Genomic DNA, 13,271 nt, shown 5'->3' with positions numbered 1-13,271 from the left:
AAAACAAGTCGAAAAAAAATCGTGGGGGGGGGGGGGGGAGTTTGATAATATACTTACCTTTCCCCGATTTCCATAAAGCAGTGCGTGACGTCATCCTCCTGCCAACAAGATCGCGAGGATTGCTGAGTAGCCCTAATCTAAGCAGATGACTCTGCAGCACAGTGCAGGATCAGCTTCTCACAAGATTTGGCCGACTCAACATTCTTTGAGATCTGACCGGAAGCAGGATGACTGATGTGACTCTTTCTAGGTGCTGTGGGAGGATGTTGGGGAAATGTAAGTATTTTATCTACAGTATTTTTTGCTCCATAAGACGCACCCCCCCCAAATGATGGGGAAAATGTGCCTGCTTCTTATGGAGCGAATCCCGACGGCCGAGACATGCAGTTTCGGGCGCCGGCCGAGTAGCTTTATGTACATTTAGCCCCGCTAAAGCAGAGCTAAATGTACAGTAGGAGCCACTGCTCGTTTAATACGAGTGATCTAATCAGATCACTCGTAGTAAAATCGAGCGGCGGCATCGGCGGCGGTGATCGAGATCACCATAGAGCAGATGAAGAACGGACCTTTTTCGTCTGCTCTGTGTGATCACTGAGACCGTGGCGCTGTAATCACAGCGCAACCTGTCTCAGCAGTCACTAACTGCAGCTTCTGTCACAGCTTCTGTCACAGAAGCTGTGACAGAATCTACGGGCTGTGAAGTGCTCCATAAGGCGCACCGGACCTCCCTGCGTCCTATGGTCCGGTGCGTCTTATGGAACGCAAAATACGGTATTTTTTCCCACACAGGTACTTCTATGCAGTGTATTAGGGAGTTGGGTGGAAGGAGCATGTTGACTAACTGGACCTTTCCAGTAAATTGGAAGGGGACTTAACCTGTGCCCATACTATCCATTACAGAATTCCTCAGGGAAATAATTGACAACATTGCAGTTTATGGTCAATTTCTTAATGAAGACATCTTTAGAACAATGGAAGAACATTATTTGTATAATTCTGGAATGTGTTTTCTGTTTCTTTCTTCCGTCACCAAAAGACCCCAGAAAAGGTGGCTCATCATTGTTAGTCCTATCTAGCTGGAAGAGTTTTCTGCTGCACACTTTATATTTTTGACTCACTCAAGAATCTCTTCACACACACAAAATAAAGTTTTGATTTGAGATAAGTTGACATTAAAAAGTTATTCTGTCATCCAATAAACTTTCTCCAGAACCCTAACACACTTCATACCAAGTATTCTACACCATCACCTCCCTCTTTCTCTTTTATATCAGAGGGCCTTGATCCTCTTCTGTGTAAGAGGTGAGTTGGCTTACTTTCCAGCTTCTGTAGAATGACCTTGACCTAGCAGAACCAGGCATCCTGTAATATAATCAGCACAAAAACACCCCCAATCAGAGAACAGGATCTCTGCTATCATGCTACGGTGAGAGAATCAGGGCCACACCTTGTATGGACTCCTTACAACCTTTCTTCCTACACAGTCTCCTTTCACGTTCTCAGCTACATAGATGATTGTCATAACAATTGCATAGAAAGGACAGAACGTGCTCCAGAAGACATGAAGGTTCTTACAAACCTAATCTTGTTGGGATAGTCAATGGACAGATCAGAGACTCTTATCCAAATGCCCATGTTTTCCTCATAATAGACTGGTGCAGGAGATGTCTCCAACGTGCCTCCCTCTTCTCTCTCTCTCTAGACTTCCGCAATGCATGTCTCCTATACAATGATTGTGTTAAGCAAAGTGCTGGGCAGCACGGATGTTCACGGCCATTGTATTCATCCTTACACATTCGACCATCCTGTAGTATTTGTGGTCAAATTCGTACTTATCTGTTGCTAACTTTTGGCTGTCTCTGCTGCCGGTTGTAGGACACAGGGGTCAGGTGAAGAGCAGTAAGGAAAAAGCTGGAAACTACAGGCCACTGAGTCTAACATCTGTAGTAGTAGAAATAATGTGATCACCCCTAAAAAATAGGATCAATGATCTTTTATGGGAGATGGTCAATCCAGTTATCAGTAATAATCTGCTCCCTTCAAAGCGCTTCAGACTGCTTACCACAGCCACTACATTGTGGTGAGTATACACCCCGAGGGGACACGTACGGCATTTGCCCGCATCCCCAACAATTTATCACGGAACTGTTTCGGATTTACAAACTTTCCACACCTGGAACACCTTATTTTTATTCACGGTGTTTGAAAAAAGAAATACACAACACATGTTTGATTTTTCACCTTTATTTTAAATCTCATTTTTTTGTTTGTTATATATAAAGATACATTTGATGTATAATAGTGGATCTAGTTCCACATCCTTACTAGTTTGCTTCACGGAATAACATGATTCACAGTTATTGTTTATCAACGGTGCATTGTTCACATTGTGTTGTTTAAATTTATCACTTTTACCTATTTTTTGTAACACTTGTGTTGGCGCTGCATAATTGAAAACTTATCAGTAATAATAGGCCTAACCAGTCTTTTTCTCATTTTGACTATGGGGATAGGCGGGGGGTGCAGTGAATATGGGTGATAGTTTGTGGTGAAACTGGCTTTAGCTCTTCAGGTTTTTTTTTTCTTTCAAAAGCTGCAGCAATGTACTACAAACAAAACGCAGCTACCAGAACAGAATGACAAAAAATGGATACTGAACTTTCAGCACGACAGACTTACAAAAGGTCCTATCAACATAAAACGGAAATTAAATCCCCCAAATACCAAATCTGAAACAAAAGCTTGTTTTTTGTTTTTTTTAAAGGAGACCCTTGCAAAAAAATAAATACATAAATAAATCAAAAAGTTCAAACTAAAAAAGGCCCTATCAACATACAATAAAACAATTATATCCCCCATATAAATGAAAACCCAGAAATAACACCCAGAAAAAACACTTACCCTAAAATAAAGGCCCTATCATAAAAAATGAACAACAGACCCCATAATACTGACCAATGAGCTAGCAATTAGAATGTAAGTAAACTTTCTTAACTGACCCTAATCTCTCCCTATGCTCTCTGCCTATGGCTGCTTTTAGCCCCCCCTTTTTATAGTGAGGGGGCTGGCACATAACAAAGCTCCCATTATTGGCCCTTCTAGACTAGTCTAGTTCAAAGGCCAATGCAGTGCATTATGGTTAAAAAATAGGGATGCACAGATACTTTTCGAGTACCAGTGCAGATACTTGGCATTTTCATGAGAACTACCAGGGTTGCAGCGGTTGCAGCTGGGACCTGGCTCTGGCACTCCACCACTGTCCTGAAATCATTAGTCTGTATTGTTTCAGAAACACTGTCACATGACAATAAACAAAAATGTATCAGTACTCGTACTTGTAAGTATTCGGCAAGTACCAGTACTCGTACTCGCAAAACTGGTATCTGTGCATCCCTTTATTTATATTTATAAAAACAAAATCGTACATTAAAACAGAGATGTACAAATCCCAGGAGGTCCGCATGCTCCTTACAAATGACAGCTGCCTCATAATTTTTGCATTTTTCTCTAGTGTAGTCCTGGAGCTCAAAAGTATCGGTACATGTACTCGTACTTGTACCGAGTACTGTACTTGGTATCTGTGCAACCCTATTAAAAAACATTTATATCCTTTTCGTGGGCTAACATAAGTGCCTGGGTTGGGAGTGGCATATTGAGCAGATCCAAGAATCCTCCTCACCAGAGGTCATGTATAAAACCATCCACAACTCTGGCCCCGGCTATATCTCAGACCTCGTCTCAAAGTATCACCCTAACCGTCCCCTCCGCTCTTCCCAAGACCTCCTGCTTTCCAGCTCCCTTGTCGACTCCTCCCATACTCGCCTCTAGGACTTCTCTAGAGTCTCTCCCATCCTCTGGAACTCTTTACCCCAACCTGTCCATCATTCTCCCACCTTAACTGCTTTTAAGCGTTCCCTAAAGACTCATCTCTTCAGGGAAGCCTATCCCACCTCAACCTAACCACTGAACCATCACGTTCTCAAACAATTCATCCCCACACAGCTACCTCCTCATGTATCACTTCCCCCTCCCCTTTTAGATTGTAAGCCCTCAGGGGCAGGGCCCTCCTTACCGTCTTGTCTTGAATTGTATTGTAATGTCTTCCTTATATTGTAAAGTGCTGCGCAAACTGTTGGCGCTATATAAATCCTGTATAATAATAATCCTTGCCTCATCATGGCTCACCACTTTGGTCCCCTCTTGAAAAACTGCCAAAATACTACATGCTTGCTGAATGATGAGCTATTGCAGCGGTGATAAGAGCCCCAGCTTCCCGGAACCTGTCCTTGTACCATAAACACGCATGGTACACTGTTGCTGTAAACTCTTCAACAAGACCAATTACTCGTACTTGTAAGTATTCGGCAAGTACCAGTACTCGTACTCGCAAAACTGGTATCTGTGCATCCCTTTATTTATATTTATAAAAACAAAATCGTACATTAAAACAGAGATGTACAAATCCCAGGAGGTCCGCATGCTCCTTACAAATGACAGCTGCCTCATAATTTTTGCATTTTTCTCTAGTGTAGTCCTGGAGCTCAAAAGTATCGGTACATGTACTCGTACTTGTACCGAGTACTGTACTTGGTATCTGTGCAACCCTATTAAAAAACATTTATATCCTTTTCGTGGGCTAACATAAGTGCCTGGGTTGGGAGTGGCATATTGAGCAGATCCAAGAATCCTCCTCACCAGAGGTCATGTATAAAACCATCCACAACTCTGGCCCCGGCTATATCTCAGACCTCGTCTCAAAGTATCACCCTAACCGTCCCCTCCGCTCTTCCCAAGACCTCCTGCTTTCCAGCTCCCTTGTCGACTCCTCCCATACTCGCCTCTAGGACTTCTCTAGAGTCTCTCCCATCCTCTGGAACTCTTTACCCCAACCTGTCCATCATTCTCCCACCTTAACTGCTTTTAAGCGTTCCCTAAAGACTCATCTCTTCAGGGAAGCCTATCCCACCTCAACCTAACCACTGAACCATCACGTTCTCAAACAATTCATCCCCACACAGCTACCTCCTCATGTATCACTTCCCCCTCCCCTTTTAGATTGTAAGCCCTCAGGGGCAGGGCCCTCCTTACCGTCTTGTCTTGAATTGTATTGTAATGTCTTCCTTATATTGTAAAGTGCTGCGCAAACTGTTGGCGCTATATAAATCCTGTATAATAATAATCCTTGCCTCATCATGGCTCACCAGTTTGGTCACCTCTTGAAAAACTGCCAAAATACTACATGCTTGCTGAATGATGAGCTATTGCAGCGGTGATAAGAGCCCCAGCTTCCCGGAACCTGTCCTTGTACCATAAACACGCATGGTACACTGTTGCTGTAAACTCTTCAACAAGACCAATGTTGAGTTCTGGTGCGTTGGTGTGTCACAGATGAGGCAGATGGCAGGCAGCTTGCAGCTTGTGTCGCTGAGTGGCTGCCAGCCCACATATCCTTCTCGCCTGAAAAGGACCTTCATGATGAACTACCCTACCACCAGCATGGGGATGTGCAAGGCATGTGAAAGGGTGGCCAGCAAGTAAGTGCCATCATAAAAATGGCATTGGGTCACCCACCACAGTATAGCACCATTTGCAATGAGCAGAGAACTTTCAATTCTCCCTAATCTATTACACACAGACATGTGTCTGCTGGGAACCCGTCCTTTTATAGTGAGGGACTGGCACATACAAAGCCCCTATTATTGGCCCTTCTAAGCCACCTAAACTAAGTTCAAATGCCACATGAGACATTTTGATTACAAAGAATTCAGGATTGCAAATGTTTGCATCAAAACCCAAGGACTGTGAACCTCAATCACTCAGGGCTCACCTCGGTCTCATAGAAGTGACGAACCCCCCAAACCTCATCCCTAGATGTAATATTTTAGCAATTCATTTGAGCTTGTTTGTATAATGTTTGGCAATCAGTCTCCACTTATTCAGGTTTTGTTGCTACCAATGAATGTCACAGTTTCTATTTATTACAAAGTCTTTGTTTTTTATATTATATTTTAATAGGCAGCACAGTGGTTTAGTGGTCGGGACTTCTACATTGCAGCACTGGGGTCCTCAGTCAGGACACTATCTACATGGAGTCTGCATGTTCACACTCTGCTAGTGCGGGTTTCCTCCCACACTCCAAAGACATGCTGGAAGGTTAATTGGCTCCTGTTTATGAAAGAGTCCTAGTATATGTGTGTGAAATAGGAATCTTAGATTGTACAGGCGGTCCCCGGGTCTACAATATATAGAGCACTACATGAATTGTTGGCGCTATATAAATGTCTGTAATACTAATAATCATACAGATGTGTGAATATTTAATACATTTTTGGTAACCTATTCAGTTACTCTTTCTTAACTGTTGGCCTTGTGACTCATTTTGTGCTGCCAGGAAAAGCCAGTTAACTGGTATTAATCAGTAACAACCAGTGCAATAAAATTGAGGACTTCACTGGCCAGACTGTGCTGTCGGGTGCTGTTGGCTGACCAGCAGAACCTCATATTTGTAGTTACATATTATCCTAAGGAACATATTGGCAGAACAATGGCAAAAACCCCTGAAATGATAAACCTATACCTCCCCACAGTCCTGGATTCTACTGGGCTGTCCTAGGATTTTAACAACATGTTCCGCTGCTGGCTGGGTGCTGGAGCGCTAATTCCTGCACTTGACTTTGGCTTCTTTGCTGTTCTGTCAGACAGAGCAATCTCCAGCCCGATATGAGCATTATAGTTCCAGCAGAGAGAGACAGTGGCCTGATAAGTCAGTGCTGGAGTGCTGGGCCAGTAACATTCTGATTGGAATTAGAAACCTCTGCCTGGATGTCTGTAATTGGTTGGAATTGTTTCTATCTGTGACCTAGCTAGATTTAGGTCAGATCTTGGCTCACTCATCTATATGTAGGATTATGGGTAGATACTGTATCTGTCTGAATAAATAATTGTTATCGTTACATAACCATTAACCCGAAAACCTATGCGTGCTCTGAGCATGGAAATACCTGCTGCTAATAAAATACTAATAAAATACGCAAAAAATACAATTTCCATAAAGACAAACAGTGGGAGCAGCAAAATATGTCCTAAGCTATGTTATGTAACTTGTAGTCGTGCTATTAAAGCTGTTTACCTTGCTGTAACAGCCATCATTGATTATTTCTGCTTTGCATGACTTTGCACGACCAATATGATCCCCTTCAATAATGTTACACATCACCAGTGCAAATAGCAGTACATAGGTTCTGTAATAAGAAACATTAAACAACAGGATACCGACCACATACCAGGCCCCTGACAATGCCTTAAAACTCATAATTTAGGAATGTATAAGTATGACCCAACACACTGGACCTGCCACTGGTCATCTGGTATTCTCCTGGACTGAGTACACCCGGAACACATGAAATGACCATGAAGGACCGCTCCCTCATAGCTTTTTACCAAAACCACACTTCACCATCTTCTAGCACAAGAAAAAAAAAGCACAATATATAGCAGCTGACTCTCCCTACATAGACGGTCAACTCTCTATAAACTACTCTAACCCATACTTACAAACCTTCAATTTTGTAGCCAACACCATAGCACATACCAAAGTCCCCATTACTGGCCCTTCTAAGTCAGCTGACCTAAGGAAAGGCAGTTCATTATGGTTACAAAAAATGTGGTCCTCATATTCTTGGCTACTGGAGACAAGTGTTGACTTTACTCTGGTGGTTATGGACCCTGTTCTCTGGTTGCTGGGTCTCCCTTTCCCACACATGCTCAGACACTGTACCAAACCAGCCAACCATGTCCTGACTGCCGCTATATGTCTCATCTCCCTGAAATGGAAACAATAATAATAATGGAACCCTTACCACCCTTCTGCCTTGATCTCTATAGACTCATCCATAACATTTTCAATATGTAATACCTAATGACAAGCTTACGTAACACCTTACCTACTTCTGAGAAAATGTGGTCCTCCTGGCAGCTTATGGATTCCTCTATGCAATGTATTTCCTCTATCATCCCTCTGTATCTTTGCAGGATCTGGGATGGGATCTGGCTGGATGGAGGGAAGGCTGGGATCTCTCCTTTTCCTTCTCTTCCTTTCTATCCTACATTTGTTTCCTTTTGCTCTGTAACTTACTCTTCTTTACAATGTTATTTGCCTTTCATATATTTTCTCATGTTTGAGATGTTGTATCTTTATCTTCTGATGTTGTGTAAGACTACGATATGATTGTTTGGAACAATGTGGATTTGTACTATGGTACTCTTTGTATCCTATTTCTAGAATTCAAAACTTTTGCTTTGCTGACTTCTATGTTATACTTCTTGTTACGTTAATTGATTAATAAAAAGAACGTTTTAAAAAGAAGTAAAGAAATACTTTGCTGGACGATGTGTATTTGTCTGATCTGGATTCATTATTACAACAACGATTGAGAATGTAATAATAATATCAGCTTGGATCTTGGCTCGCTCATCTATAGGTAGGATTAGGGTTAGATACTGTAGCTGTTTACATAAATACATTGTTTGTGTTATATAACCATCAGCCTGAGATAGTGATCCTTGCTCAGAACATACAAATATCTATCCCTAGCAATAAATAATGCAAAAAAACTATTTTTCATGAAGACAATAGTCGGTGCAACAAAATATATCCCAAGCAAAGCTAACAATAAAACAAGAAATGTTATCAAACCAATCTTATGTAACATGGTGTGTATGTACCCGACCCATGCTCAGCTTATAAACAAGTCCTGTGACACTGACCTCTGGGGGTTGTCTGTTACCAAACTGGAAATTCGGATGTTGTCTGAACAGCGCCAACTGGTCAAACACATGTGTGTCAGCTGTCTTTAATGGGGGGAAATGGGGCAGTTATCCAGGGCCCAGTCATTGTAGTGGGGCCCAAAGCAGCTGCCCCTTGAGCTTGCAAAATATGTACTAGTGTTGCCAACTGTACGGGATTCATCTGGACAGTCCGGGTTTTGAATGATGTGTCCGGAGTTCATGGTAGCTGAAACCCAGACACCAGATGTGAAGCAGACAGGTGCAACCATGGGGCCCTGGCGTTCCTGGTTGTAAACAGCCATGCTCCCTACACACTACACAGGATGGGTCTGCAGTTCAGCTACAGAAGGTTTCCTCATCACTTAGTATGCCTAAGGACTGCGCTCTGAAAGTTTGTTCTCTCATTGCCCCTCCCTTGCTATCTCTCTCTCTCCATCCCAATTATCCCCCAAACACGTTCTCATGGATGAAATTTTGACAGTTTATACTTTGGTCCATTTATCAAGTTCATACCATGTTCTTTAGTGGCCGTCTCTCCTCTGTCTCCTGACTGTCTCTCTTCACTCTCTCTCATGGCTGCCTCTCCTCGCTCTCTCTCCTGGCTGTCTCTCCTTGCTCTCTCCTGTATATTCTCCAAACAAAATTTTAATATGAAAAGCTGCGAGACAGAGTAAAAACATACTCACAATAGTGAATCGACATGAAAGCTTTTAGCCAAAGCATGGACGACATCAGTAAGAGGCTGCACAGTCAACCTGTGTGCCTGCACAGAATGCCTTCATTTTGGAGCTAGCTTCGTTTAACGAAGGCATTCTGTGCTGCTACACAGGTTGACTGTGCAGCCTCTTACTGATGTCGTCCATGCTTTGGCTAAAAGCTTTCATGTCGATTCACTATTGTGAGTATGTTTTTACTCTGTCTTGCAGCTTTTCGTATTAAAAACAATCTGCACTAGGGGGTGGCGCCCTTCTCTTTTGTTTTTTCCCATAGTGATACAGCTCCCCTGGCTGAAGTGGGGCAGCACCCCTAGCGATCCTCGCATACATACTTTTCAGTTGGTGGTCTCAGTTTGGCGCTTTTGATTTGTATAACTGTTAGAATCTGTGAGCATATGCATGCCTGAAGAGCTTTGACAGGTGAAGATTATGTTTTGGAGCTAGCTTTGCCTGTGCTAAATGGAGAACAGGCTATGAGTTTACTCACATGTATGGATGTTGATTCAATGAAAGCCGGCAAATACTTTCCATATAGTGGCTACAAGTTTGTTGCATGGCTCACACATGTGGACATTTCCTTTATACACACAGTACTTTACGTTTGGCCATATAATGGATGAACTATGTATTGGCTACATACATTATGTTTTCCTATAGGAGGTGTGTGCTGCAACCTAAAGATCAACAAGACACATCTGTAACAGCAACCCCATCTTACCGCACCTAAAGGAAATATCTGAGGTGTATATAAGAAACGATTTTGTTACCGCCAGATAATGTTGGCATTCCCTAAGTGTCTTCTATGTTTGCATGGAGTATTGCATTGAAACTGCAGGTATATATCGGAAATCCTTAATATTAATTTTAACTTTGTTTTGCAAGATGGTCAGCTCTATACCGGAGTAATACAGCAATACATGGATACATTTCTACAAAAAAAAGTTTTCATCTGATCATTGCCAATGACTATATGACATTCGGATTATGACTAAACTCTAACTGAACAAATTTCTCAAATCATGGCCAAATTAAGATCTAAAGATATTTGAGTGCAGAAAAAGTTTCTTAGGAGTGCGGGAAAATGTTTCAAATATTTATTTATTTATAGAACAACGGGATAGACACGTGCAATAGTTACATAGTCAGGTTGAAAAAAGACACATGTTCATCGAGTTCAACCGGTAAGAGGTTCTATCTTTTATTAAGCATGTCTTATGAGTGCAAATATCAGGCATTTTTGTTGTTTTGTATGGGGGATATAGATTCCTGTTTTATTTATATATCAGTCATGGTGAACAATAAATAGAAATGCATTTTAAGAATTTTGTGTATAAGGAAAGTTTTCTGCCCCGGGATCTCCACTAGGAGGGTATTTGTAGCTTTTGTTTTTAGATATTTGAAGGAGATATTTGAGGTTTTATCTCCCACTAACTGCCCTCCGTTCTATAAACAGTTGAAGCTGTAACAGTTACCTTATTCCTGGCCCCGGCAGAATTTTGGCGTTCCTCTCTCTGACGCTCTGGCCCTCGCCATTCCTCATGTAAAATGCAGGACTGCACCATTGTATGTGACAACGTCAAATCGCGATTGCCAAATGGAGCACTGAAAAGAAAAATCTTTGAGGAACCTAATTCCTCTACCCCTAAACTTGGCAAGCATTTAACCCTTGAGGGCGGGTGTTGGGGGGATGGGGCTTTTTTTATGCCGGAGTTCAGCTTTAAGCCATATTAGATTACTCTGTACAGGTGAGTACCATCATAATAACTGTTGGTGTACATAAGGGGGGGACTGCTTAGGGTGTAAATTGCTAAGTTATCCCGAGGGTAACAGAAAAAACGTAAAAAATATCAACAGGCAATTTTTTTTTAAAGGAGATCTATGGGGACAGTAAAATACACTCTTCCCAGTAATTAGAGCAGATGTGTAACACTTTGACTGTCACACATCGGCTCTATAGATCAAGAACTGTAAGAGATCACATACCGCTGATCACTCAGTTCCCAATCCTCTCCCTGCAGAGAGTGGTGACTATCAGTCACCCGCTGCCTGCAGGGATTTCCCCTTTTTGTTCCTCCATTGCTGCCTGGAAGGACAGACGGGGAATGGAGTGGGAATAGCTGATTCTGCCTCTAGAAAGCTGTCAATCAAGTGGCAGTGTGAATCCCGACAATATTGTTGGGATCTTTCCCGGCAGCAGCGTGTCTCTAAGCTGTCAGCATATAGCAGGCAATAGATATATAGGGTTACACTGTGCCACAGCATTGTACACTAAGTGCTTAGCAGCTACCTAACATGGTGCACAATGGTCCAGGCTAGCTTTGCCACATCCAGAGGCATACTCACTACACAAGTCTTCAGAGGCTGTGCCACTCCAGAGGCTGTGCCACATCTCTAGACCTGGGGAGCTCTCTGCTCCTTACACAGTGCACAATAACTGTGTAGAGAGTATGTGAAGCATCATTTTGAAAATCACCAAAGAAAAATATATCTTGACGTAGTCTACATTCTTAGTGTTTCTAGATGGGCCTGAGTTTCCAAGTTTCTTTTTTAGTAGGTTTTTGTCTAGACTCCTCCATTAATTGGCTGAATACACACATGGAGAGCACTGGAGTTGAACTAAGTCACCCCTAGCCCTTATGTGTCCCATTGTCGTGTACCCAAAAACCCAATGACAGATCCATTAGCAACAACCCCAGATAGCAAGGATAACTTGCTACAAACTTGTGGGGGGTGAAATTGTAATTTTGTTAACTTGCTGCACATATTCCTGGCAAGTTGTAGACTTGCAGAACACTCGCAGCACAAGTTCTAGGCGACACTTTTTGAATTTGTAGCAAATTTGCTTGGCAAGTCTACAGCAAGAGTCCTGCAGGTCTTAGCAAGAGCTCTGCAAGTTCGCTGGTCTGGAGACTTGCAATGCAGACTTGATGTAATTGTGCAACAGAATTGTGAAGCTCGGCAAGTCTGCAATAGTTTAGCGAGTCATTCTCAAACTTGCAGCTCAATTACTTGCTATCTGGGAACGTTAACAAACTGGAGAGGGGTTGTAAGGTGGGTGAGTCTGGCAGCAGCATACATGGTAGAGTGAAGGGAGATAAATTGTGTAGAAGTAGACCAATGAGAAAAGTGTTGCAGGAGTCAAGGCGAGAGATAATGAGAGAGGGAAATAGCAGCTTGGTGGTGTCATTTGTTAAGATGGGAGGAATTTTGGAAATGTTACAGAGGTTTGGAAGGAAAGATTTAGTCAGAAATTAGATGTGGGGGTCTAAAGGAGGGCACCTTATCAGGAGGAGTTGGCTACCTCCAGGTACACCTGCATGTAATTTATCAACTTCATTAATATGCTCACACTTGGAGACTCGGATACATAGAGTTAGGACCACACTTTGCAGAGGTGCCTTGGCGCGGCAGTGCGGCTTCTACATATTTTTGGCCAAAAGTTTGTGCAACTAAAACCTCTGATTTTAACGCATACTGTTGACAGGGCTACTTGTTTGGTTGCAGGCTGGCTGGCAGGTTGAGGCTGGGGAATTTTTGTGTTTTGTATTGAGATACTGGGTTCCTCTTGTTGACTGACTTGTTCAACAGAGTAGCATGGGACTACATGTTTGCCACGCTACACCATCTCAGTCTTGGACCTACTATGTTGGACCGCATCTCCCTACTTTACCACAATCCCACTGCTAGAGTTAAGGTTAATGGCTCTCTGTTAGCCACCTTCTGTATCTGCAACGGTACATGGCAGGGGTGCCCTCTGTCCCCCCCCCC

The sequence above is a fragment of the Nanorana parkeri genome, unplaced genomic scaffold (genome assembly GCF_000935625.1).
Source record: "Nanorana parkeri isolate BGI_ZX_2015 unplaced genomic scaffold, ASM93562v1 scaffold1390, whole genome shotgun sequence".
NCBI lineage: Eukaryota > Metazoa > Chordata > Amphibia > Anura > Dicroglossidae > Nanorana > Nanorana parkeri.
The sequence above is the reverse complement of the archived record's forward strand: the minus strand, read 5'-3'. Positions refer to the sequence as shown.